The sequence below is a fragment of the Vulpes vulpes genome, chromosome 2, assembly GCF_048418805.1.
Source record: "Vulpes vulpes isolate BD-2025 chromosome 2, VulVul3, whole genome shotgun sequence".
Lineage (NCBI taxonomy): Eukaryota > Metazoa > Chordata > Mammalia > Carnivora > Canidae > Vulpes > Vulpes vulpes.
Genome location: NC_132781.1, coordinates 44,439,597 through 44,463,973, shown reverse-complemented (window position 1 = coordinate 44,463,973; position 24,377 = coordinate 44,439,597). Strand labels below are relative to the sequence as shown.

Below are 24,377 nucleotides of genomic sequence, written 5' to 3'. Positions count from 1 at the left end.
AAGGAGTTAAAGAATCATTCTCATCTGTATTCTGCCAAAGGTTAAGTGCTCTGCCCAAACCCCAGTCTTGTCAGAGCAGGGGAGGGGCTTTCCTGTGGACAGAGTGCCCTGATTCAGCTAAGTGCAGATCTGCCTGCGAACCCCCAAGGCACTGAATCAGCACCCAACACAAGAACCCAGGCCCACAAGAACCATTCCCTGTCCAGGCTTTTGGGCAAACCCTCTCCACCTTTGCCAGTGCTCCCTCTGGCCTGTGCACATAGGCTGTCCTCAGCTCCCTACCAGCCTTGGTGACTACCTGCTCCTGCCAAACCACCCACCAATGTAAGGGGGACTTAAGGGTTGGTCGCCTTGCCCGTAGTGCTGGGCCAATGATGAGACGCTGAGCGGGAAGGAGATATATCCTATCCTTTTTTTTTTTTTTTTTAAGATATATCCTATCCTGAAGGTCAGTGGGCTTGCCCTTAATTCCCAGGTCTGCTACTCACTCACTGCCTTCCCAACAACCAACTCTTGCTTCCACAGCCACTTACTCAGATGGAAAAACGGTAACTGTGCTTACAACCAAAACTCAGTACCTCCACTTTTCTTCCATCCTCACTGTGAGCAACCCACCTCCACTGTGCACAAGAGGAAGGCCGGGGAGTCCCAGCTTCCTTGATCACCTGGAGGTCACTGCTGGTGGAAAGGATGTCCGTTCACCTCTCCCCATGCTGGGGCTGGCAGGGGGCACCAGTGTGCAGAGAGACTGGATGTGCATGTAGGGGTGGAGGGCCTCCACATTCAAATTAGGAAACAAAAACCAAAACCAGGGGATCCCTGGGTGGCGCAGTGGTTTGGCGCCTGCCTTTGGCCCAGGGCGCGATCCTGGAGACCCGGGATCGAATCCCACGTCGGGCTCCCAGTGCATGGAGCCTGCTTCTCCCTCTGCCTGTGTCTCTGCCTCTCTCTCTCTCTATGTGTGTGACTATCATAAATAAATAAAGAAAAAAATATTTAAAAACAAAACAAAACCAGACTATGATAGCCCCCCCCCCTCAAAAAAAAGACTCTGTACCTTTCCTGCCAGATCTGCTCTTTAAAAGCTGGGACTGCATCTTTTTTTTTTTCACTGGGGTATCCACAGCACTCAGCCCCATGGATGAATGAGGCTCAGGTAGACTCGAAAACAGCCATAACCACATTGTGCCCCCAGACCAGACTCTCTGCCCAAAGCCCAGCAGGCTGGCATTCAACAGCACAGGCTGAATAAGTAAGATGAATGACGGCTGACGTTTGCAGAGTGCTTCTTAAGTGTGGGACACTGCTCACTTAACCCTCATAATAAGCCAACGAGATAGGCACTGCTCTTCTCTCCATTCCCCAGAAGCAGACAGGGTAAGCATTGGCCAGCTAGCAGCTGGTGACACTTGAGAATGAACTAAGATGCTGAATCCAGAGTCCACATGTATAATCTCTGAATTGGGCTGCGATGAGTGAACAAATGAATGAATAGAATGAAGTTAAACTCAGGGAGAAAGACATTGGAGCCATAGGAGGAAAGCAAGACAGTGGAATTCCAGAACCACCCCCACCCCCATCCCCACCCCATCCCCAAGCCCATCAATGGTTAAGCAAAATGAGAACTGGTACTCAACACCACATCTACCACAACAGGGCAGATGACTATGGACACAGGCTGGATGCAATCAATTCTGTGACAGTTTCTGGAATTCCAGTCCCCACTGAACTCTACTGCTTCTATCCTTGGGCCTATCTCAAGCCTTTCCCAGCTCAGTTTTCAAATCTGTAGCATATGCAGGTAGCTCAGGCAGACGACTGTATTCTGTTTCTGGATTCTTGCTTTGTTTTCTTTACCGGTACGGGAAAATAGTATTTACTGTTCTGAGATGCATCTTCACCCCTTGGGCCTAGAAATTCCCTAGGCCTCTGCTGGGTCACATCTCAAGGAGAAGTCTTGGCCTGATAGTTCTATCCTTGGTCCTCTTCCGACCTGTCTTGTCCCAGCCTCCTTGCTTTTCCAGAGACAGTGAGATCTACAGATAGCACAGATTAACTCAAAGCCCTCCCCAATTATTTATTTCTCTACCAAAGTTTTGTGTCAGCTTGAGTCATAAATATCTGCAGCCCTGGCAAGATGTAAACCAGAGAACTGCATTCACGCCCCTTGCTGCCTCCCTCAACACCATGGCCAGGAGAAGGCACAGTGACATCCAACTCACTGTAGCCATGAAGCTCCCCACACATACCCACACATTTCCCATGTGGGGGAAGTCTAGCTCCCCCCCACTGGCCACAGTGAGTTCAGCTTCCTGGACAGACTAGCTGCCCTAGATTATACTAGGTAAATACAATTTCAGGAGGATCTTCGTGCCAAGCCCCTAAAGCGGCCCTCACTCAACTTGGCTCAGATTGCACACCCATACCCCCTCCCCCCGCCAGGGGTCATTGTAAGAAGTTTCCTACAGAGTGGATCAGAGGGCTCAAAAATAGCGGTGGAGCCCCCTGCCTGATTTACTCACCACAGCATCCTCGTCAGCATTTGGAAAGAGGCCAGCAGAAGAGATTGAAGGATTCTCTGAGTCCCAAAAACACAGAGACCAAGTTCAGTGGTTCCAACCTTATCAGATCCAGAGTGCAGCAGAGGCATGCCCACCTGGGGTCAGAGCTCACAGGCTGGCCCTCTGCGCTCCTGTGGCTGCCATTCCCCTGAAACTGGCCATGCGTCTTGTTCTTTCAGCCAGTGTTCTGCAGATGCACCCCAGCCCTGTGCTGCTCTGCCAGGAGCTGTGACGCTACCAGCCAGACCTGGCCCCCGTCCCTGTCAGACCCAGGAATGGCCGCAGGGGCTGAGGATAGGCTGTCAAGGAGATTGGCTCCAAGAGGTGGCGGCTCAACATTCAGGAAGGCGAGGACAAAGGAGCATCAGAGCCTAAACAGTGGTGCTTGTCAGCAGTAGAAGCTTGTTTGGGGGTTACCGTGCAAGTTTGCGGTGTGCAGCCATATCTGTTTAAGGGCTAGGCCTCTTTAAGGCAAGTTCCCTCTGCAGACACTTCCAGCCACCAGCAGTCCTGCGGCGGATGGGGGGCGGGGGGGGGGGGGGGGGGGGGGGGGAAGCTCCCGAGTGCCATCTGGTGGCCCAACAGAGCAGCACATCAGCCACTAGAGGTGGTCCTGACACAGTCCAGCCAAGAGGCCTGGAAAGCCTGTACTAAAACCTCAGCTTTTGGGATGCCTGGGTGGTTGAGCATCTGCCTTTGGCTCAGGGCTTGATCCCAAGATCCAGGATTGAGTCCCACATCGGGCTCCCTGCGGGGAGCCTACTTCTCCCTCTGCCTGTGTCTCTGCCTCTCTCATGAATAAATAATCTTAAAAAAAAAATCTCAGCTTTGCCCACTAGATTCTGCACAGAACTGCAGGCGACCATTGTGAGTAAAGAGGCTAGGGAAGGCAGGAGGAACTCCGTGTGGGGTCAGGAGAGAGCAGTAATCTGGGAAGAATAACCAGCCACCCCACTGAACAAAATCTTCTCTAAGATATTCTCCAATGGGTTTTTTTTTTTCCAGTTTCCAAGCTTGCCTGCTTCAGGACCTAAAGCACAGCTATGCATATCCGGTGCCTATAAACATGTAACAGTGTCTCTCAGTGAGGGAAGGGCAGTTGGTACTGCCCCACAGGAAGTATTTGCAAATATGTAGGAGCATTTAATTTAATTTAATTTAATTTAATTTAATTTAATTTATAGGAACATTTTAAAGCCAGAGATGTTAAAGTGTCCTGCAAAATGCAGAACTCTCCCAAAGAATGTCTGTCCCCAGGTGTCAACAGTGCTGAGAACACTACTTGGTTAGGGGCACATGTGGAAGTTCACACCTCCCTTTTTTTTTTTTTTAAGATTTTTATTTATTCATGAGAGACACAGAGAGAGAAGAGGCAGAGACAGGCAGAGGGAGAGGCAGGCTCCATGCAGGGAGCCCAATGTGGGACTCCATTCCAGGACTTTAGGATCACACCCTGGGCTGAAAGCAGGCGCTAAACTGCTGAGCCACCCAGGGATACCCACACCTCCTGTTCTTTTCCCCATCATTTTGCCTCTGATGTCCTCCCGAAATTTCACCTTTCTAATCTTAGAGGTGGAGAGAGGAAGTGGTCTGGCCTAGGCCACCTTCACAAAGGGTGCCCCTACCCAGAAGCTAGGTACACACCTGTACTCAGTCATGACCCTTGGGCAGCAGCAGGGTGGGTGGCCTAGAACAGACCCTTAGGAACAGCAGATGGTGTCTGACCAGAATCACAGAAGACCAAGGGACCACCCCGCCATCCTTCCCCCATGAATGATTCAATCTACCACTGGCTTTCTCTCCACAAACCGTCCCAGGACACCCATATTTTACAAAAGGCACTTTCAAGTTCTAGTCATGAAACCTTGTAACTCCTTATTTCCCCTTCCCCAAGTTCACTGCACTCTGTCCTGGACTAATCACTTCTGTCTCAGGAACAGTCTGGTGCCAGCAGCTGACTTAGGAAATCAACACATGTGACATGTATTCTAATGAAGGGAGAGTGGAAAGGAATAAAATTCTGGCCGTGGTGGCTAAAGAAAGCAGTGCAGTGGTCACATTTGACCTGAGTCTCAACCTGAGTTGGTTTGAGCAGTCCCAGACTCAGGAGGCTGACATCATCACACGATGATCCAGTTGGAGGAAAAACCTTCCCAGCATCCCTCAGCAACTAGAGCACTTCCCATTGCTGTCAGAATAAAGACCCACATCCTCTTGGTGGCACACAAGGACCTGTGGCCTGGCTCCTTACTTCCTTTCAGCTTTGTCTGGCACAGTCCCCTAGCTCTCTTGCTTTTTCCAAACTTTTGGATAGGACGATATTTCTAGCTAAAATGCCTGGATATCTCTTTATCTTCCCTCCCATCTTAACTTGAATGTCACTTCTGCTAGGAAGCTTTCCCCAGGAAGGCCTGCATTTCAGATTACTCAGTGCTTTTGTAAACCACTCAATGCCTGTGTCTCCTGCTAAATGGAACCCTCCAAGAGGATTCAAACCGCCATCTCTCTTGTTCACCACTGTAACCCCAGCACCTTGAAATAGTGGTTTCAGTAAACGAATGAATGGATGGCCAAATATGTTCCTGGTCACAAATACCCTTGAATAAGGGAGTACAGACACTTCAGCCAGCCTAAGTCCACCAGCTGAAAAAAAAAAAAAAACCCAAAACTGTCTAGGTCAGCTGGGATATCACGACAAGAGGGGTCATGTTCTCTGGAAAGACTCAGAAAAAAAAAAAAAAACCAGGATCCTAGAATCAGATTTGGGGCAAGAGGATTGCTGCTCTAATTAATTCCTAACTGTTCACACAAAATCCCAGCTAAAAACTCCCCAATGCACAGGGCTCCCTCACTAAGCAGCCAGCATTCAATGCTGCACTCTTTTTTGCCCAATCAGACTCCAACATGGAAATGAAATAGAAACCAAGAAATGGTTCAGCCCACCAAGGGAACTTTGGTCTCAATTCTCAGAGTCCTTCTCCGGACCCATCCCAAATTTGCAATTACGTTTGTTTTTAGAGGAAGGGGGCAAATTTTAGGCCTCCTGTGGGAAAAAGCAGTCCCTGAGAATGCACCTGTCCAGTCCCTCCTCCTATTGTCTGGCAGGGGACAGAAGTTGGGAGTCTGAGAAATAAGATGCTGCTGGCCTGCAGCAATGCTGAACTCCCCAGTCCCAGGGGCTGTAAGCTGAAGCTGTCACCCACTGGGTTCCAGTGATGACTTTGGTGCCCCTTCAAACAGACAGATGGGAAATCTTCCTTTCAGCTCAATGATGGGAGAAATATATGGGAACTGATTCTGGGTACCCTGTCTTCCTTAAGACCTTGCTCAAGAGGGTCTTCAGGTTGCCTGACAAGGGCAGGTAGACAGGGCTTGTAGACTCTCTGTGGCTGCTGCTTGCACTGAGCTACGGGGCTCCTGGGCAGGCCAGAGAACAATGGAGGTACTGTGCCAGACTCACCCAGTCTGCTGGGTACCTGCAAAAAAGGAAGAAGATTCCTTTTCATTTTTCCTTCACCAAAAGAAAGAGACAAAACACCCAATTTTTAGTCAAGGTCTGATTTGCTGGGACTTGGGTCTATAGTCCAGAAATCACCCTAGGAACCTAGAGTCAATAAACCAGATGGTTAGTCCTCTAAAGCTACCCACCAGCTTCTCACCTGCTGCCTAGGAAGAGTATTCTGGCATAGTTAATATTCCCAGGGTTCTTCTCTCCCCTGAAATGATGGGATCTGAGGGGAGGAGATAGTAGTTGTCAATGATGGGCAGAGGAATGATAATAAAGGTGATGGTAACAAACACTTATATTGTGCTTACTGGGCCAGGGCTGATCTCAGGACTCTGCATGTATGAAATCATTGAATTATCAAAGTAATTCCTGACTGCCCCAAAATTTATGTCTACTACCTCCCCAACAGAAAGGAAAGAGCAGTAAACTGAGCACACCATGAGTCTAGGCCCTGACTCTGCCACTAACTTGCTTTTACTCTCTGGATCTTGGTTTCCTTACCTTGATATGCAGGGATCAAAGTTGTCCAGTCTATGATTCCTTGAAAGATAGATGACTAGGAAATAGCTGATAAGGGAGAGGAAAAACTTTCTTCTTTCCCACCCCTCAGTTCCCCAATATTTCAGGAGGCCCCAGAGGTTTCAAGGCTAGAAAAGCTATTCATTAGCCCATTGAATATTCCGAGCTCTATATAAGGCTGGGTTCCTTTGTCGGGCTTGTGATAGTAGATTTGAGACATGTCTAGAAGTCCCCAAGAGGCAAGGCAGTGTCTGGTGGGTCCAGAGGATGGTGTGGACAGAACATTACGGAGGGGATAGAGGGGTCACCACTTCGAAATTAGCTGATTAGGGGCACCTGGATGGCTCAGTGGCTAAGCATCTGCCTTTGGCTCGGACATGATCCTGGGGTCCTGGGATTGAGTCCCGCATCGGGCTCTCTTCAGGGACCCTGCTTCTCCCTCTGCCTATCTCTGCCTCTCTCTGTGTGTGTCTCTCATGAATAAATAAATAATCTTAAAAAAGAAAAAAAGAAATGAGCTGATAACTAAACACTTCTTGGAGGAAGTATCATTTCCAGGGCTTGGAAGGACACCTCATATTTCACTGACAAAAATGGTGGGGTAGGGAGACAGGGCATTCTGAGGGAAGGAAAGGCATAAGCAATTTTGCAGAAATGTAATTAGGCAGAAATAGGAGGTGAAGAGGGAAACCAGAATGGATGCCTGGAAGAGAAGATTCTTCTGGAAACTGGGGAAGAACATAGGCACTTGCCAATGAAACGTGTGGCCTCAGCACAAATTCAAGGACAACAGAATTTACAGCTTTTCTCAAGCCTGTCTTTAGAAAGAAGGGACATCTCTTCCCTGCAACACCACCAACAAAAGTTGAGGACTTACATGCTGTCCCTGTGAGTTTGTGGGCAAAGGCACCCAGTTACTGAAAGTCTTCAGTCAATGTGCCTCCAGCTTCACTGATATTTGTTCTAGGCACTGTGTTAAGCACATCACTTTCACCCTTTCTTCTTTCCAGGCTTATTGAGGTGTAACTGGCAAATAACGCAGTGTGAGTTTAAGGCATACAATGTGATGATTTACTGCACGTATCATGAAATGACAAATGTAACAAGGTAGAGAAAACTGAGGTGTCAGCTCTACATCCAGCCCCATCCAAATGTTTACATCTGCACTGCCCTGGCCCCAAATAAGAGAACCAGTACACTCAGAACTTTCTCAAAAATGTTTTGTACTTTGAACAAAGCCAGAGGCCATGGGGGAAGATAGTACCACATAGTGAGCTATGAGAGATTCACCTTCCTAAGGAAGGACCCTATCTTTTTGAGAAACCTTTTCACAGAACCTCAAAGGGCAAAGGCTCTGAGGAGCGTTGGTGGTATAGTGGTGAGCATAGCTGCCTTCCAAAGGCTCTGAGGAATTGTGGTTCCCCTGCAGTGCCATCTGGGGGGAGCACTTTGCAATGCTGCAGGCCCCACATCATCTCTGAGGCGTCTCTCCCACAAGGGCATCCCCCCAGGCCAGGCCCAGCTAAGTATTTATAAGGAGCACTTCAAGAGAATCATTCCTATTCCAATGCCACCAGGAAAGAGGGCCTGAGCTCTGGGCTAGAGAGGGGCATGGCCGAGGACTTGAAGCTGCAGCAGCCTCACACTAAGTGATTTCAAATTCCCGTCATGGCCACCCCTCCAGGGTGAGACTGTGCTCAGCTTCTAGGCTGGCAGGTTGCAGATAGGAAGACACTGTACCTCTGCCTCCTGACCCCTTGGACGTTTCCCACTCTAGGGACCTCCTTAGATCTCAGCCAGGACTCACACGAAACCTGGTTCCTCACCCTGACGCCCCCCTCATGGCCCAGAGTCTTCTAGACAAGTCATTGCCCAATCCCTTCCATGGCCCACTGAGTTATTTTCCAGGTTCCTATTTCTATCTGATTATGCAAGTTTCTTTCCTCCAGGAAGTCACATGCTCATCACATGAGGGTGGCCACAGGTCACCAGCAAATGGGAGAAGGGTACCCAGAAGGGCTTCTTTCCAGGACCCCAGGGCTGTGGATGGTGGTTCCCTGCTCTCACAGGGGCCTGAGACCACCAGAAGGAAACCAGTGCAACCCCAGATAAGATCATGACTTGGTTTTCAGTTTCACCAGAGAGCAAACCCCAGAGATGCCCCTGTCCATGGGTTTTGTGCCCGGCAGCCTGAACGGGAGACAAGAGCAACCACTCCACACAAGTGGGGAACGACATGGCACCTCCCCTTAACACCAGATGGACCTGGCTCCAGGCCTGCTCTGCCCCCCAGATCCCTGGTTCTTGGAGGAAATGTAGCCTACTGACTATTGGAGCAAAGTCCTGCTAGAGGCTGCTGAGATAGGAGCCTTTGCTGTTTCTCGCTGGCCAGAGCCTCCACACTGGAAGTTAGTTTTGGAGAGGCCCTTAGGAAAGCCAAGCCGTTGTTTTCTTCTTTTTCTGGAGGTAAAAAAGACCGTTTTTGTAAAAGAAATCCAATTTGCCTCCCACCATGACTAACCACAGATGAGGAAGCAGTCACAGAGAAGCTCTGGCCCCTACAGCCCCTGGTTTCCTGCTGTTCTCTCTGGGAGACCACACATGGAGCTGTACACGCAAGCAGGCCACATTTCCTTCCAGACCTACAAGAAACCTTGACTTCCTACAAAGACCACCAACGCCAACAGTAGTCCATGTGGCCGCATCTGTCCACAGCAGCACTTCTGCTGATTTCAAAAGGAAGAAGTCTGTTCTGTGGAGGACAACACAGCCCGAGACACCGACAGAAGCTGACTTCCTGTCTGGCTTGCCTGATCCTGAAAGCAAAGGTGCCTGATTCCAGGGTCAGTGCTCTATCTCCCATGAAGACCCTCATTCTCAGGGAGCTGATGAAGGTGCGGAAGCTTTGCTCAGGAGCAGTCAGGGTCACAGACACTTTGGCAAACCAGTTCACTCTAGGTCTGTAGGAGGCAGGGAAGAATGGGGAAACATGAACTGTGGCAGGGTCCTGCTACGGAGAACACCCAGGCTGCTGGCTCAGAGGCGACACTGCAATTAGCACTCTGTAATTTGCTTACTTGTATGCATCTCACATGTCACCAAAAGACAATGTAAAAGGTGTGCTGCATATAAGCTAGTGTTTTTGTTGTTGTTGTTGTTTTTTAAGATTGATTGATTTATTTGAGAGAGAGAAAGAGCAAGCAGTGGGGAGAGGCAGAGGGGGAGAGAGAGAAATTCAATGGCACTCCACACTGAGCGTGAAGCCTGACAACCCTGAGATCACACCTGAGCTGAAACTAAGACTCGGAGGGAAGCTTTAACTGACTGTGCCACCCAGGTGCCTCTAAGCTGTTTAGTGAGTTTATTCAGGTTTTTGTTTCCTGTTCTAACAGTAATAAAGCCATAAACACATTTTTTAGACAATAAAAGAGTAAAATGTGCATTAGCATTTTCCAGCTTTCTTTGGTATGCATACAGGGGGTCTTTGCATAGTTATCATCAACAGCTCTCTAGACTATGCTCAGGCATTTCTCAGCCACTGAGCCATGGCCAGTCCAGCTTTTATTCTCTCCTGGGTCCAGAAGTTTTACCTAGATGAACTATAACCTCACTTTGCTCTGCGCCACCTTGGGCCCAAACACGAAGATGAGCCCCCAGGAGGAAACTCTAATTCATCATCGAATTTTGTTCTCAGTACATGGGAGATGTCTCTGCTTCCTTGTGGGAGGGAGGAATATCACCCACTTGTCAGCACTGCCCAGGAAATACTGAAGATGAAGCCTCATCTGTAGTATCCTCAGTAGAATCTGAGAACTGCTACTGACCAGGCCTTGGGACTCTTCCTTCCTTGGGGATGGACCACAGTTTTGAGATTAGAAGGAAGTCTTGGGATTGGCCAGGGCTATATTAGCGACATCAGCCCTTTAGCAATGGAAACTGAGGAGGAGGAGGGAGGGCGGTGGTGCGGGGAGATCTCTAAAGAAAAGTTCAGTTTGAATTCACCACCCAAACCCCAACCTATGATAGGGACAAAGTAAGTTGGAGGGTTGGGTTTGCTATTGCAATCTCAGGAGAACAAGAGAGAGATGAGCTTACTAAACTTTTTCACAATGTGCCACAGGCAGGAAATGCCCATGTCTGCATAGCACACTGGGACCAAAAGACCAAGAGTCTGAAACATCAGTATTTCCTCATACCTTCAACACATTCTAGGTATACTGATTTGCAAGCTCTGGGAGAAGGAATGGGAAGAGATAGCCCTTCTACTTTCAATAAACCTTCCAAGTGGCCATAGGGTTCATAAGCATTTCTGACTTTAGAAGCGTCCCACACACACACACTGCCAATATAAAATCAGTGACACTCCCTGGAAGGCAGCAATCCTGGCCCCCACAGCTGATAAGATGAGGCAGTGCCCAGGGGAGTTCCCTTGTACACTCAAAGGGGCTGAGGCATGCTTCCCAGGAGGACACTTTATCTGCTGGGAATGGCTGCTGATAAAGCATAATTTGATACTTTAGAGGAGAATGCCATGGCTTGGGCCAGTCTTGGTAAAAGGTTCAGGAGTTTGTAGGCCTGCCGGCCAAGGCAGAAACAGATAAGTACTTTACAAAAGCAGAACCACCAGCACAAGAGTGGCTCTTCTCTGGGCTGGGTTAGCCCATCTTCTCATCCCTGGTACAGGGGGAGGGAGGGGACACCTGCTAATACCCCTGGGCACTGCTGCTGAGAGCTTCCGTCCCCTACATGCAGCAGCATCACCCAAAGCCACTCACATCAGCCATAGCTTCATGGGGCCAGTTTCTGGGCCACTGCTGGTCCGGATGCAGTTTAATGGTCAGGATGTGGGTTCCAGAGAACCTTAATTCAATCTTTCTAGGCTTCAATTTCTTTCATTGTAAAATGAGGATAATGATGGTATCTGAGACAGCTGAAATGGGATAACAGATGTAAGACACCCGGCTGGGTGCCTGCTCCGTCTACATACTCAGCACCATTAGCTATCACTGTTATGCTGCTTGAGCTTTGCATGCACATGCACACACGCACTACACACACTACACCCACTGCTCTCCAGAGGGCCAAAACAAGGCAAAAAGTGAAACAGCCCCCCACCTCCACCCAACTTACAGAAACCTAGTGAAGAGATACTGTGAGATGTGCTGAGGTTTCCAAGCCAAACCACACCCTATGTTCTTTGTAGATGTCTCATCTTTATTGCAGAGTTAACTCATTAGCATTTTGTAAAGAGTCAAAGTAGCCCTATTCCCTCTTTAGAAGTGTGCGCACCCTCCATACTTCGCTATTCAACAGCTGCTAGAGCAAGAAGATCCATCTAGAAAAATATAATCCCTTCGCCTTAAAGTCAGGGCTGTCAGATTTGAGAGAGCCAGGAGCTTCTAGATTGGTAAAGATCCTTTAAAGACTTCCAAAACAGTGGAAGCTGAAAAATTCAGTTCAGTATAGAATTTCTTGACAAACAAAATTTTCGCCAGGACACCAAGTAGAGCACCTTCCTTGGGCAAAAGGGAAGTTGGTCTGAAGTATCTAAGTGTGTTCAAAGTAAATAAGATATATGTGTAATTTTATGTTAAAATTGTAAACTTTGCAGGGCGCCTGGGTGGCCCAGTCGGTTAGTTAAGTGCTGCCTTCTGCTCAGGTCATGATCCCGGGGATCCTGGGATCAAGAGCCACATCGGTTCCCTGCTCAGCAGGGGAGTCTCCTTCTCCCTCTCCCTCTACCCTTGCTCATATGGTCTCTCTCCTGCTCACTTTTTCTCAAATAAATAAAGTCTTTTCAAAAAATTGCAAACCTTGGGCATCCCAGGTGGCTCAGCGGTTTAGTGCCCCCTGCAGCCCAGGGCATGATCCTGGAGACCAGTCCCATGTCGGGCTCCCTGCATGGAGCCTGCTTCTCCCTCTGCTTGTGTCTGCCTCTCTCTGCATCTCTCTGTGTCTCTCGTGGATAAATAAATAAAATCTTTTTTAAAAAAATTGTAAACCTTGTATTATCCAGAGTAAACACTAGATCAGAATGTTGGACTAAGGAAAAAAAATTCTTAGAAATCAGTATACAGGGATCCCTGGGTGGCGCAGCGGTTTGGCGCCTGCCTTTGGCCCAGGGCGCGATCCTGGAGATCCGGGATCGAATCCCACGTTGGGCTCCCGGTGCATGGAGCCTGCTTCTCCCTCTGCCTGTGTCTCTGCCTCTCTCTCTCTCTCTGTGACTATCATAAATAAATAAAAATTAAAAAAAAAAAAAAAAAAAAAAGAAATCAGTATACACCAATATATATACACACATACACACACAAACACACACAAATGATGAGGCCATATTTAAGGGCATTTCCTCTGTGGACAAAGAGCCCAACTTCCCAACCCTCTTCTGAAGGACCTCCTGCTATGATATGCCCATTAGAGTGTATAACACCCTTTTCATGCCTCACATATTAGCCCTTGGTAAATGTTGCATGAAATTTGATGAGCCTGCTAGGAAAGGGAAGATGATTCATAATCATCTATTCCTAATCTACAGACCCTTGATGAAAGCCTGCTAGGTTTAGGGTTTGAAACACTGGGGCTGGAAACAGTTGGTTTGAAGACAAATGGCCCTCTTACTTAAAGGAGGAGGCTCCAGGCGCCTACAGAATGGTAAATTCAGCTCTTCCTTGACCCCTACTAGTTCCTCCATTAGTCTATGTGCATAGCGGATCCTGGGGAGGCCCCCCTTGCGTGGGGCTTCTGACCCCAGTGGGGCTTCTGGACAGCTGGGGGGCGGGACCGCAGGCTCTTAGTCACAGGCCAGGGCCCTTCAGCGTTTAAATGTGAAATGGAGCACCAGGGTAAACCTCGCAGGCTGCTCCCATGATTAATCCAATATCAAATCACAAGTCGCGGGTCGGCCGGCTGCTCGACCACCCCCCTCTTCCGTGGGGGAGGCAGCCTCGGTTTCTGAGGTTTACGAAGTTGTTGCGATGCAAATGTACTCAGGGCCCGGGGCCTCTTTTCTCTGACTCGCGCAGGAAGGCAGATGCCCAAACCCTTCGGGATCTGCCTACCCCTCAGCACCCTGCGGGGTGAAGGGAGGCCCAAGCTCACCCTGCTGCGGTGGGAAGGGACCTGCCAGGGGATGTGGCATTTGTGTGGGTCCCACCGAGCTGCAGCCAAATAGCCCCAAGCGGCGGACAAGTCAGGAGGCTGGCTGAAGCAGGAGGAGCTAGCTCCAATCTTTTATTCAAGCTTTAAAACAAACAAATAGATCAAAGAGTTTCCGTTTCCTGGCCTTGGTGTCAGATCCACTGGGGAAGTCCCTGGAGTAGAGGGGGAATGAGTGAGAAAGCACAGGCGCATCTGTCCTAGGCTCCCGGCCAACCTACTTCCTCTTGGCTTCTCCTCCAGCTCATCCTGGCAGGAGCCACTGTCAGGGGCTCTGGGATTCCCCCTCGGGCGCTTGGGAGAACCGTTAGAGTCCCTAGCACCTGAAAACCTTTCTTGGAAGCACTTGTACGATGTCTTTTCACAGGGCATAAACCGTCTAGCAAAATGGAAGATCTGAAATCCAGATAAGAGTCACCTCAAATTATTAGGCAAGGGCTTGCTCATTCAGGTCTCCAAAAGGACAACTGCTAAAGGAGAATGCAGCTGAGTGGGAGACCCCAGTGTCCCTCAGACTCCTTCAGACCTTTCTGGGTTTGTAAGAAATACACCACTGAGCAAGGTTCATTCGTTAATTATTTTCAAGACTAGTGCCTCCCTCTCCTGAAAAAGAGGCACTGGCTCTTTTCAAAATAAGAACCATGAGTTCAAACTAATCAGCTGTAAGCCCCTTGGCACATTATCCAACTTTCTTAGGCCTCTGTTTTGTCAAACGGAAAATAATTTTTTTTTCAGAAAATAAATTAATAATACTAATCTCTTTTGGTTGTGAGAACAAATGAGACAATGCACAAATTAGATATGATATTTGTATGTATGCCATAAAAAGACTGGAAAGATATATTGTCTACAACAAGCTGTTAACTGAGGGTTCTTTCAAGAGAGAGGAGTGAAAGTGGTGGGGATAGGTGCCTAGAACTGATATGTTTTCTTCCAAAGACTTCCCTACTGTTTTCATCTTGTATATTAAGAATATTCTTATGCATAATACAGGGACTGCTTCATGGTAGATACTCATGTTAATTTTTATTATTTTTATTTTAAGATTTTTATTTATTTATTCATGAGAGACACAGAGAGAGAAAGAGGCAGAGACATAGGCAGAGGGAGAAGCAGGCTCCATGCAGGGAGCCCGATGCGGGACTCAATCACAGAACTCCAGGATCACGCCCTGGGCAATGGCAGGCGCTAAACCACTGAGCCACCCAGTGATCCCCCTCATGTTAAATTTTTAAACTGAGATCTCGGGATGCCTGGATGGCTCAGTGGTTGAGCATCTGCCTTTGACTCAGGGCTTGATCTCAGGGTCCTGGCATCCAGTCCTGCATCAGGCTCCCTGTGAGGAGCCTGCATCTCCCTCTGCCTATGTATGTCTCTGCCTCTTTCTCTTTGTCTCATGAATAAATAAATAAAATCTTTTAATAAATAAATAAAGTAAAACTGAGATATCAATTCTAACTTAATTTTCCTTTGAGGCTTCTGGTTCAAGGTGGAAGACTGAGCACATGGAGCTTTTTTGTATGTTTTGCACTATTATAATAAACTTGTTATATGCCTCCCCCTCTTAACCCAAATCTCTTGACATGATCTAAATCATGTATTAACACAAAACCTGTAACAACGTACTCCGACACAGGGTACTCTCGACCATGAATTCTACGTAATCCCAGTTAGAAGGAATTGGGAGTATCAGGTGGAAAGAAGAAACCACAGGCCACACACACACCCAGGAAAGCACTGCTGCCAGAACAGTGGGTAAGATGGGGTGCAGGGAAGAAGTAGATCCTGGAGCAGGAAAGCATCAGGAGCAGCTATGTGGGAGACTAGTAGTAGAGAGGAAGTAGGAGGAGCGCCCAGGCAGTTTAGCTCCCAATCCCCCTCTTGTCCCAACCTCCCTTCCCCAAGACCCAGAGCCCAGCAGGCTCTGGCTTCAGCTGTCTTTCTCACATTCCATTTCTGGTTCATAGAAATGTATATCTTATTTTTGAGAACAGCTATATGTTAAAAAAAAAAAAAAAGTTTTGTGATACCTGGGTGGCTCAGCGGTTGAGGTCTGCCTTTGGCTCAGGGCATGATTGCGGGGTCCCTGAATCGAGTCCCACATCGGGCTTTCTGCATGGAGCCTGCTTCTCCCTCTGCCTATGTCTCTGCCTCTGTGTCTCTCATGAATAAATAAATAAAATCTTTTTTAAAAATAATAAATAAGTTTTATCTATGGTTTTTAGAGCAGAGGGATAAGCTTAAAGCATGAATTCACAACATGAACTTGATTTGCAGTTTGAAATTACTGATTTTCAAAAAAAAAGTCCAAATATTGGTTTGAGAGAAAAACCGCAACAAATTACTAACCTTAAAAAAAAAAAAAAAAAAAAAAAAAAGCTGCTTAGGACACCATAGTGGCTCAGCCAGTTAAGCATCTAACTCCGCTCAGGTCATAATCTCAGGGTCCTGGGATCGAGCCCCACCTTAGTCTTAGTCTCTGCTCAGCGCAGAGTCTGCTTGAGATTCTTTCCCCTTCCTCTTCCTTCCCCCTCTGCTCCTTCCCACCCCATCACTCTTTCATACATACATACATACATACATAAATAGGTGCCTAGGTGGCTCAGTCGGTTGAGTGTCTGCCTTCAGCTCAGGTTGTGATCCTGGTATGGAGCCCCGCATCAGGCTCCCTGCTCAGTGGTGAGCCTGCTTCCCCCTCTGCCCCTTCCCCTGCTCAAGCTCTCTCTCTCTCTCAAATAAATAAATAAAATCTTTAAAAAAATAAATCAATAAGTAAATGAAAATGCGCAAAGAATATCACAAAGAAGAGAAAATAGGAATTGCCAAAGAATAAAAGATACTGTACCTTATTAGTAACTGGGGCCATATGTACATTGAGATGCCATTTCTGTCCATGAGATTGGCACAAACGAAAAATAGTAACTAATGTTGGTGCTTTACCCTCAAAAAGTGTGATGAAGAGTCTAAGCTGGAACAGCATTTTTGGAGGACAACTTGACAATATTGATGAACATTTAAAATGCACATAGTTTTCAACTTTTTGAGTCCATGTCTAGATCTTCTCTAGAGAAATATTCACACATATGCACACATGGGTCATGTACATGGTTTTAATTTTTGTGTTGCTTAGAACTGCAGAAACTGGGACACTCTACCAGGAATTAAATTTGTCCCCTTTGCCTTTTCTATAGAAAAGAGAAGTACCTCTTGCCACCACCACCACCACCTCCTGCAGAAAATGCTCTTGGAGTCACAGATCTTATAGCCTTATAATTCCTTAGGCATTCTGTCTTAAATCAACCACTTTGGAACTGCCTGACATCAGAGGCAGCCTCCCTGCTCTAGTTTAGGAAAAATGGTATAAGAAGATCCACTGAGTTTGGAGGGTTTAAAAAGAGTTTTCCAGTTCCCCCAGATGGGTTGTCCAGGGAAAAGAAATAGTGGCAGATGCTAGAACTTGTCCTCTTGGCTTCCTGGGCAAATGAACACATGGTAAGCCATTCTGTCTATGGCCTAAAGGAATGGGTATCAGGAGCAGGTGCCGTTGGCTGAGCTTAAGACCAAGGAATTAACGTTTTCCTGTCTCAAGGATGACAGCAGGCTGTGCTGGGTCTTGATTGGTGCGTTCCCATACCACTTTCGTGTTCCAGGGTCACCTGTTGGCCTGTGCAGTGAGAAATCCTTATTACTATGAGACTCAAATTTTCTGCCAATTTGGGCGTAGCAGCACTGACCACTGCTCCCTCTGGCTCTAAGAGAAAGCTTCAAGAGGGAACTGCTGGGATTTTTGCTGGTAGGCATGTGGGCACTGGAGCTGAAGAAACAAAAAAATATCGAAGGATGCGTCCTCAAGATTGTGAAGAGGGACTACCACTCCTGTTACATTGGTCAATCTGCAAAGATGTGGTTGTTACTGTTCCGGTATTTGAACACAGTGGTTACTGACGGTTTTACAAAAACCTTTGTGTCTTGGGAGACAGTTAAAGATGGCAAGCCCTTAGCATGGGTCTCTATTGTATTCACATTCGAGCAGTGAAAACCTGTTTGCTAGCCTGTTCCCACAGTGAAACTGAAGGGTCTTGAAGCATAGGTTTGAACCCTTTCCCCAGACACGTTTGCACAATTCAGGTATAAATGAAGTTGATTTAATAGTGGCTGCATCCCTTTCTCCTAGAAAGAAGAAATTTATATGATAGCCCAGAATTTATCTCACATGGTCACAAAATCAGATACACAATGCTTTACTCTCTGCAACCTGCTTTGAAACGGATGATGTTTTGGTTTTTTAAAAAGATTTATTTTTAGAGAGGTGGGGAGGTGCAGAGGGAGAGGGAGAGAGAAAGAATCTCATGGAGCCTCCACCCTGAGCACAGAGCCTAACTTGGGGCTTGATCTCACAACCCTAAGATCATGACCTGAGCCGAAACCAAGAGTCAGACACTTAACCAATTAAGCCACCCAGGTGCCCTGTGGATGATGTTTTATTGTCCAAATCCCCCTCTTTTAACCCTCTAATACTTGGTAATTTAGATACTCTATGAACATTGAGAAATATAGTAAAGGTATTTGTCGACCTTTTTTTTTTCTTTTTAAGATTTTATTTATTTATTCATGAGAGACACAGAAGAGAGGCAGAGACACAGGCAGAGGGAGAAGCAGGCTCCCTGCAGGAAGCCTGATGAAGGATTTGCTTCTAGGACCCCAGGATCATGACCTGAGCCAAAGGCAGAGACACTCAACTACTGAGCCACCCAGGTGCCCCTGTTGACCTTTTTTTATTGATCAGCTTGGAGGTTATAAACAGTCCATGTAATCTAATGACTTTTTAAAATCTGAATAAATAAATAAATAAATAAATAAATAAATAAATAAATAAATAAATAAATAAAATATAAAATCTGAAGAAAAGGGACACCTGGGTGGCTCAGCAGTTGGGCACCTGCCTTCGGCTCAGGTCGTGATCCTGGGATCCCAGATCGAGTCCCGCATCGGGCTCTCTATGGGGAGCCTGCTTCTCCCTCTGCCTGTGTCTCTACCTCTCTTTCTCTCTGTGTCTCTCATGAATAAATAAATAAATCTTTTAAAAAATAAATAAATAAGGGCATCCCGGGCAGCTCAGTGGTTTAAGCGCCACCTTTAGCCCAGGGCTTGATCCTGGAGACCCAGGATTGAGTCCCACATCAGGCTCCCTGCATGGAGCCTGCTTCTCCCTCTGCCTGTGTCTCTGCCTCTCTCTCTCTGTCTCTCATGAATGAATAAATAAAATATTTTTTAAAAATAAAAATAAATAAATAAAATCTAAAAAAAGTTCCATCTATTTAAGTCCAGCAGGTTTGCTTAACTATTTACACACCAGCAAATTTATAAATTGCAGTGAAGTGGTTATCTTAACTCCTCATTAATCTCTGCTCCCAAAGAAAATATCCACACAAGTATTTCATGCTGCCCACCTCTAAGCTAGTGGAGGCTGATCTCCTTGAGACAGAGAGAAAGGAGAGGCAGAAAGTAATGAAATTCAGAGAGGTATAAGCTTAGCCTGTGTTGGGACTCTGGGGCTATCACTTGTAATGTGGGTGGGAAGATATTACCCCACCCCACTGCCTACCTTCCCCAAAGTTCAGCAGGAGGAATGAATGTGGGTGAACATTCCAACTTGGAACCCAACACCTTCCAACACCATGATGGTAATCTAGGGGCAGCAAGAGGGTGACCTACATGATTCAAACCACAATCAGCCAAGTGTTCTGAAATAGCAGATCACAATGGACTTCTCTGTATCACCATCTAAGTGTCACTCAGCTTGCTGACGCTATGTTTGCTCTCAGGCCAAAGGTCACCCTGGGCTGCTTCCTCCCTCTGACTGCTTGCTGGCTCCTAACACAAATGGATTACTTTATCAACTGTCTGGCAACTCCTTATCTACTCACACATAAACTCAAAAGGCTTCTCCCCCCACATTTTTTTTAGGAGCACCTAAAGTTCTTAAGTTACCTGGGGACATTTTTTTATGGCTTCCTTTAAAAAAAAAAAAGATTCCTAAAAAAAAAAAAAAAGATTTTGTTTATTTGAGAGAGAGAGAGAGCACAAGCAGGGAGAATGGCAGAGGGAAAAGAAGCAGGCTCCCCACTGATCAGTGAGCCCCATGCAGGGCTCAATTCCAGGACCCTGGGATCATGACCTGAGCCAAAGACAGATGTTTAACCGACTGAGCCACAAAGTTACTCCTTTATGGCTTCCTTTTTTTTTTTTTTTTTTTAAATTTATGATAGTCACAGAGAGAGAGAGAGAGGCAGAGACATAGGCAGAGGGAGAAGCAGACTCCATGCACCAGGAGCCCGATGTGGGATTTGATCCCGGGTCTCCAGGATTGCGCCCTGGGCCAAAGGCAGGCGCCAAACCACTGCACCACCCAGGGATCCCTATGGCTTCCTTTTAATGTCAATCTTTGGGGCTATCTGGGCAGAAAGGGCCTTACTAGACATGCTCTAGCAATTCCACTTTTGGGTATTTACCCAAAAGAACTGAAAGCAGAGTCTCAAAAAGATATTTGTACTCCAAATTTATAGCAGCATTATTCAGAAGAGCTAAAAAGTGGAAGCAACCCAAGTGTCCTTGGCAAAATGTGGTATAGACATAGAGTGGAATATTATTCAGCCTTTAAAAAGAGGGAAATTCTGGAGTGCCTGGGTAGCTCAGTCAGTTAAGTGTCTGCCTTCAGCTCAGGTCATGATCCTAGGGTCCGGGGATCAAGCCCCACATCAGGCTCCCTGCTCTTTGAAGAGCCTGCTTCTCCCTCTCCCCTCATGCGCTCTCTCTCTCTCTTTTTCTCTCTCTCTTTCTCAATCTCTCTCAAATAAATAAATAAAATCTTTTTAAAAATTAAAATAGGGATCCCTGGGTGGCGCAGCGGTTCGGCGCCTGCCTTGGCCCAGGGCGCAATCCTGGAGACCCGGGATCGAATCCCACGTCGGGCTCCCGGTGCATGGAGCCTGCTTCTCCCTCTGCCTGTGTCTCTGCCTCTCTCTCTCTCTCTGTGTGACTATCATAAATAAATAAAAATTTAAAAAAAATTAAAATAAAATAAGGAAATTGTGACATATGCTGCAGCATGGAAAAATTTGAGGACATTATGCTAAGTAAGGCAGTTACATATAATATATATTATATAATTCCAGTTACATGAGGTACTTACAGAGTAATTAAATTCATAGAGACAGAAAAAATGGTGGTTGCCAGAGGCTACAGTGGGGAAGTGGAGGTTGGGGCGCTATTGTTTTATGGGTAGAGTTTCAGTTTTGCAAGATAAAAAAAGTTAGGAGGATGATGGTGGTCATAGTTGTATAGTATTATAAATGTATTTAATATCACTGAACTGTACACTTGAAAATGGTTGAGATGATAAACTTTGTTATGTGTATTTCACCACAATAAAATTTTTTTGAAAAAAAAGAGAGGATGTAATGTGCATAGCTGCACCCTGTTTTCCATATTTGATGGCAATTGTAATAAAATTTCCTTTTTAAAAAATTTCCTTTTTGGGATCCCTGGGTGGCGCAGTGGTTTGGCGCTTGCCTTTGGCCGGGGGCGCGATCCTGGAGACCCGGGATCGAATCCCACGTCGGGCTTCCGGTGCATGGAGCCTGCTTCTCCCTCTGCCTGTGTCTCTGCCTCTCTCTCTCTCTCTCTCTGTGACTATCATAAATAAATAAAAATTAAAAAAAAAAAAATAAAAATAAAAAATTTCCTTTTTGATAAAACAAACTATAAAAGTGCATGTGAGGGGCACCTGGCTGGCTCAATTGGTGGAACGATCAACTCTTAATCTCGGGGGTTGTGGGTTCAAGCCCCATGCTGGGTGTAGAAATTACTTAAAAATAAAATCTCTATTTAAAAAAAAATAAAGGAGAGGCACCTGGGTGGCTCAGTGGTTGAAAGTCTGCCTTTGGCTCAGGTCGTGATCCCAGAGTCCTAGAATGGAGCCCCACGAGGGAGAAGCAGGCTCCTCGCAGGGAGCCTGACCAGGACTCAATCCTGGATTCCGGGAACATGACCTGAGCCTAAGGCAGGTGTCCAACCACTGAGGCACCCAGGCATCCCAGGAGCCCCACTTCACTTAATTCTTACAACATTTCAGGGACACCTGGATGGCTCAGCGGTTGAGCATCTGCCTTCTGCCCACAGGCGTGGTCCTGGAGTCCTGGGATGGAGTCTCACATCGGGCTTCCTATGAAGAGCCTGCTCCTCCCTCTGCCTGTGTCTCTGCCTCTCTGTGTGTGTCTCTCATGAATAAATAAATAAAATCTTAAAAAAAAAATTCTTACATTTAGGAGGTATATGCTACTAACACATCCATTTTACAGATGAGAAAATCAAGGCACAGAGAGGTGAAATAGCTATTTTAAGTCCTCACAGCTAGTAAATGTGGCTCCAGGATCTGCCTTCTTGCATAAGCTCGCACCTGACTTCAACAAGGCTTGTAAAGTATGGTCATTGAAATGACCATAACAAGAGGCAGAATGGGACACCTGGGTGGCTCTGCAGTTTGGTGCCTGCCTTGGGCCCAGAGTGTGATCCTGGAGACCCGGGATCAAGTCCCACATCGAGCTACCTGCATGGAGCCTACTTCTCTCTCTGCCTATGTCTCTGCCTCTCTCTCTGTGTCTCTCATTTAAATAAAATCTTTAAACAAACAAACAAACAAAAAACAAGAGGCAGAATGAAGCAAGTTCTAAATTGAGACATAAAGACAAATGCTGGGGGAGGAGCCTGAACTGGGATGACAGGTTTGGACTCAAGTGATTTTTCACCTTTTTGCCAATCAGCTAAAGTCATGTGAAATTCCCCAGCAAATCCTTGAATGGAGCCAAAAAGAATTAGTAAGAGTCAACTCACTGACCACATCAGAGATCCAGAGTTTGTTCTAATATAGATCTTTCTTTGACATATGACATTAAACAAGCTCTAGCCCAGGGACCAGGGAAGAGAGTGGTCTATTTCCACCTTTCAGTGTCCTAAAACCCTATGCTTTAGAAATGTGCTCTGGATGTGAGTCACGTAAGCCTGGGAAGTAGTCAAAAACCTTCAGATCCTGTGTTTCCTTCCCATTCTGCGATTCACCTAAAGACTGATTTGCAGGGGCGGCAAAAGCTATCTGTAAATTTGGGAGCCAGAGAACCAACTAATTAAGTCTGAATTAAGATCGCTGAGGTCATTGTCCTAGGTCATAAAACCTTCTCAGAGATTGTGTGCAAACTGTGATGAAGACACACTATCTTCACCCCACAGTGATCTCTCTTCTTCAAAGATGTGACAGGCCCTGTGGTTCCAAAGAAACAAACTGGAGGAAAGAAAGGAAGAAAAGAAAGAAAAGAAAAGAAAAGAAAAGAAAAGAAAAGAAAAGAAAAGAAAAGAAAAGAAAAGAAAAGAAAAGAAAAGAAAAAAGAAAAGGGAAGGGAAGGAAAGGAAAGGAAAGGAAAGGAAAGGAAAGGAAAGGAAAGGAAAGGAAAGGAAAGGAAAGAAAAAAGGAAGGAAGGAAGGAAGGAAAGAAGGAGGAAAGAAAGAAAAGAAAAGAAAGAAAAGAAAAGAAAAGAAAAGAAAAGAAAAGAAAAGAAAAGAAAAGAAAAGAAAAAAGAAAAGGGAAGGGAAGGGAAGGAAAGGAAAGGAAAGGAAAGGAAAGGAAAGGAAAGGAAAGGAAAGGAAAGAAAAAAGGAAGGAAGGAAGGAAGGAAGGAAGGAAGGAAGGAAGGAAAGAAGGAGGAAAGAAAGAAAAGAAAAGAAAGAAAAGAAAAGAAAAGAAAAGAAAAGAAAAGAAAAGAAAAGAAAAAAGAAAAGAAACAAATTGGTTAAAAGCAGGTAGTGCAACAATTTCTATTTTGAAGAGATGTGAAATGCTGTTTAGGACATCTTTTCATTTCTTTATTCCCTTAATCCTAAAGATTAGCTTTTATAAAGTCCCTTCTAAAAATGTACTTTGGGGACACCTGAGTGGTTCAGTGGTTGAGCATCTGCCTTCAGCTCAGGGGGTGATCCCGGAGTCTCAGGATCGAGTCCTACATCGTGCTCCCTGCAAGAAGCCTGCTTCTCCCTCTGCCTATGTCTCTGCCTCTCTCTCTGTGTCTCATGAATAAATAAATAAAATCTTTTAAAAAAATGTACTTTGGCTTTCATCAATTTTTAAAATTTATGATACATATATTTGATTGTATTATATATACATATATCTCCTCCATGTAACAAATTTAAATTACCTACTTTAACCCAACTTAAAGGAAGAAAAAAGGAGAGATTTAAGATTTGAATATAAAAATTCTGCTTGTAAATCTCTTTTTTCCTCTAAGTTGGCAGCTATCTCAATGTATATATAAGCACAATGACTAAGTTGTATTTCTCTCCAAATAAGTAACTTGGGTGAGATGCTATTGCCTAAATCTAATTTTGATATCTTAAATCAATGCTTTTATGGTATATAGGAATTTGAAGCATGAAGTTAAAAATAAAAAGGTTGTTTTGGTCCCTCCCTCTGCAGTAAACCAGACAAAAAACAAAAACAAGGCAGTCACTCTTCACAAGCTAAAAGTAGCAACAAGAAAATAAGCCAGAGGAGATGTCAGCTTGAGGCTTCTTTAACTGGTA

At 46.0% G+C, this 24,377-nt stretch overlaps 1 protein-coding gene across 3 annotated transcripts in view; it reads right to left on the bottom strand.

Moving 5' to 3' along the window:
- Positions 1–24,377, bottom strand: part of ABR (ABR activator of RhoGEF and GTPase) — a 186,820-nt gene that overhangs the window by 141,513 nt on the left and 20,930 nt on the right. The window contains exon 1 of one of the 3 annotated variants that reach the window (XM_026016288.2): positions 2,523–3,089. The exons of the other annotated variants lie outside the window; for them this stretch is intronic. The gene's annotated coding sequence lies outside the window, so the exon portion shown is untranslated. Of the gene's footprint in view, positions 1–2,522; positions 3,090–24,377 lie in introns of those variants that run through there. 3 annotated transcript variants of the gene reach the window in all.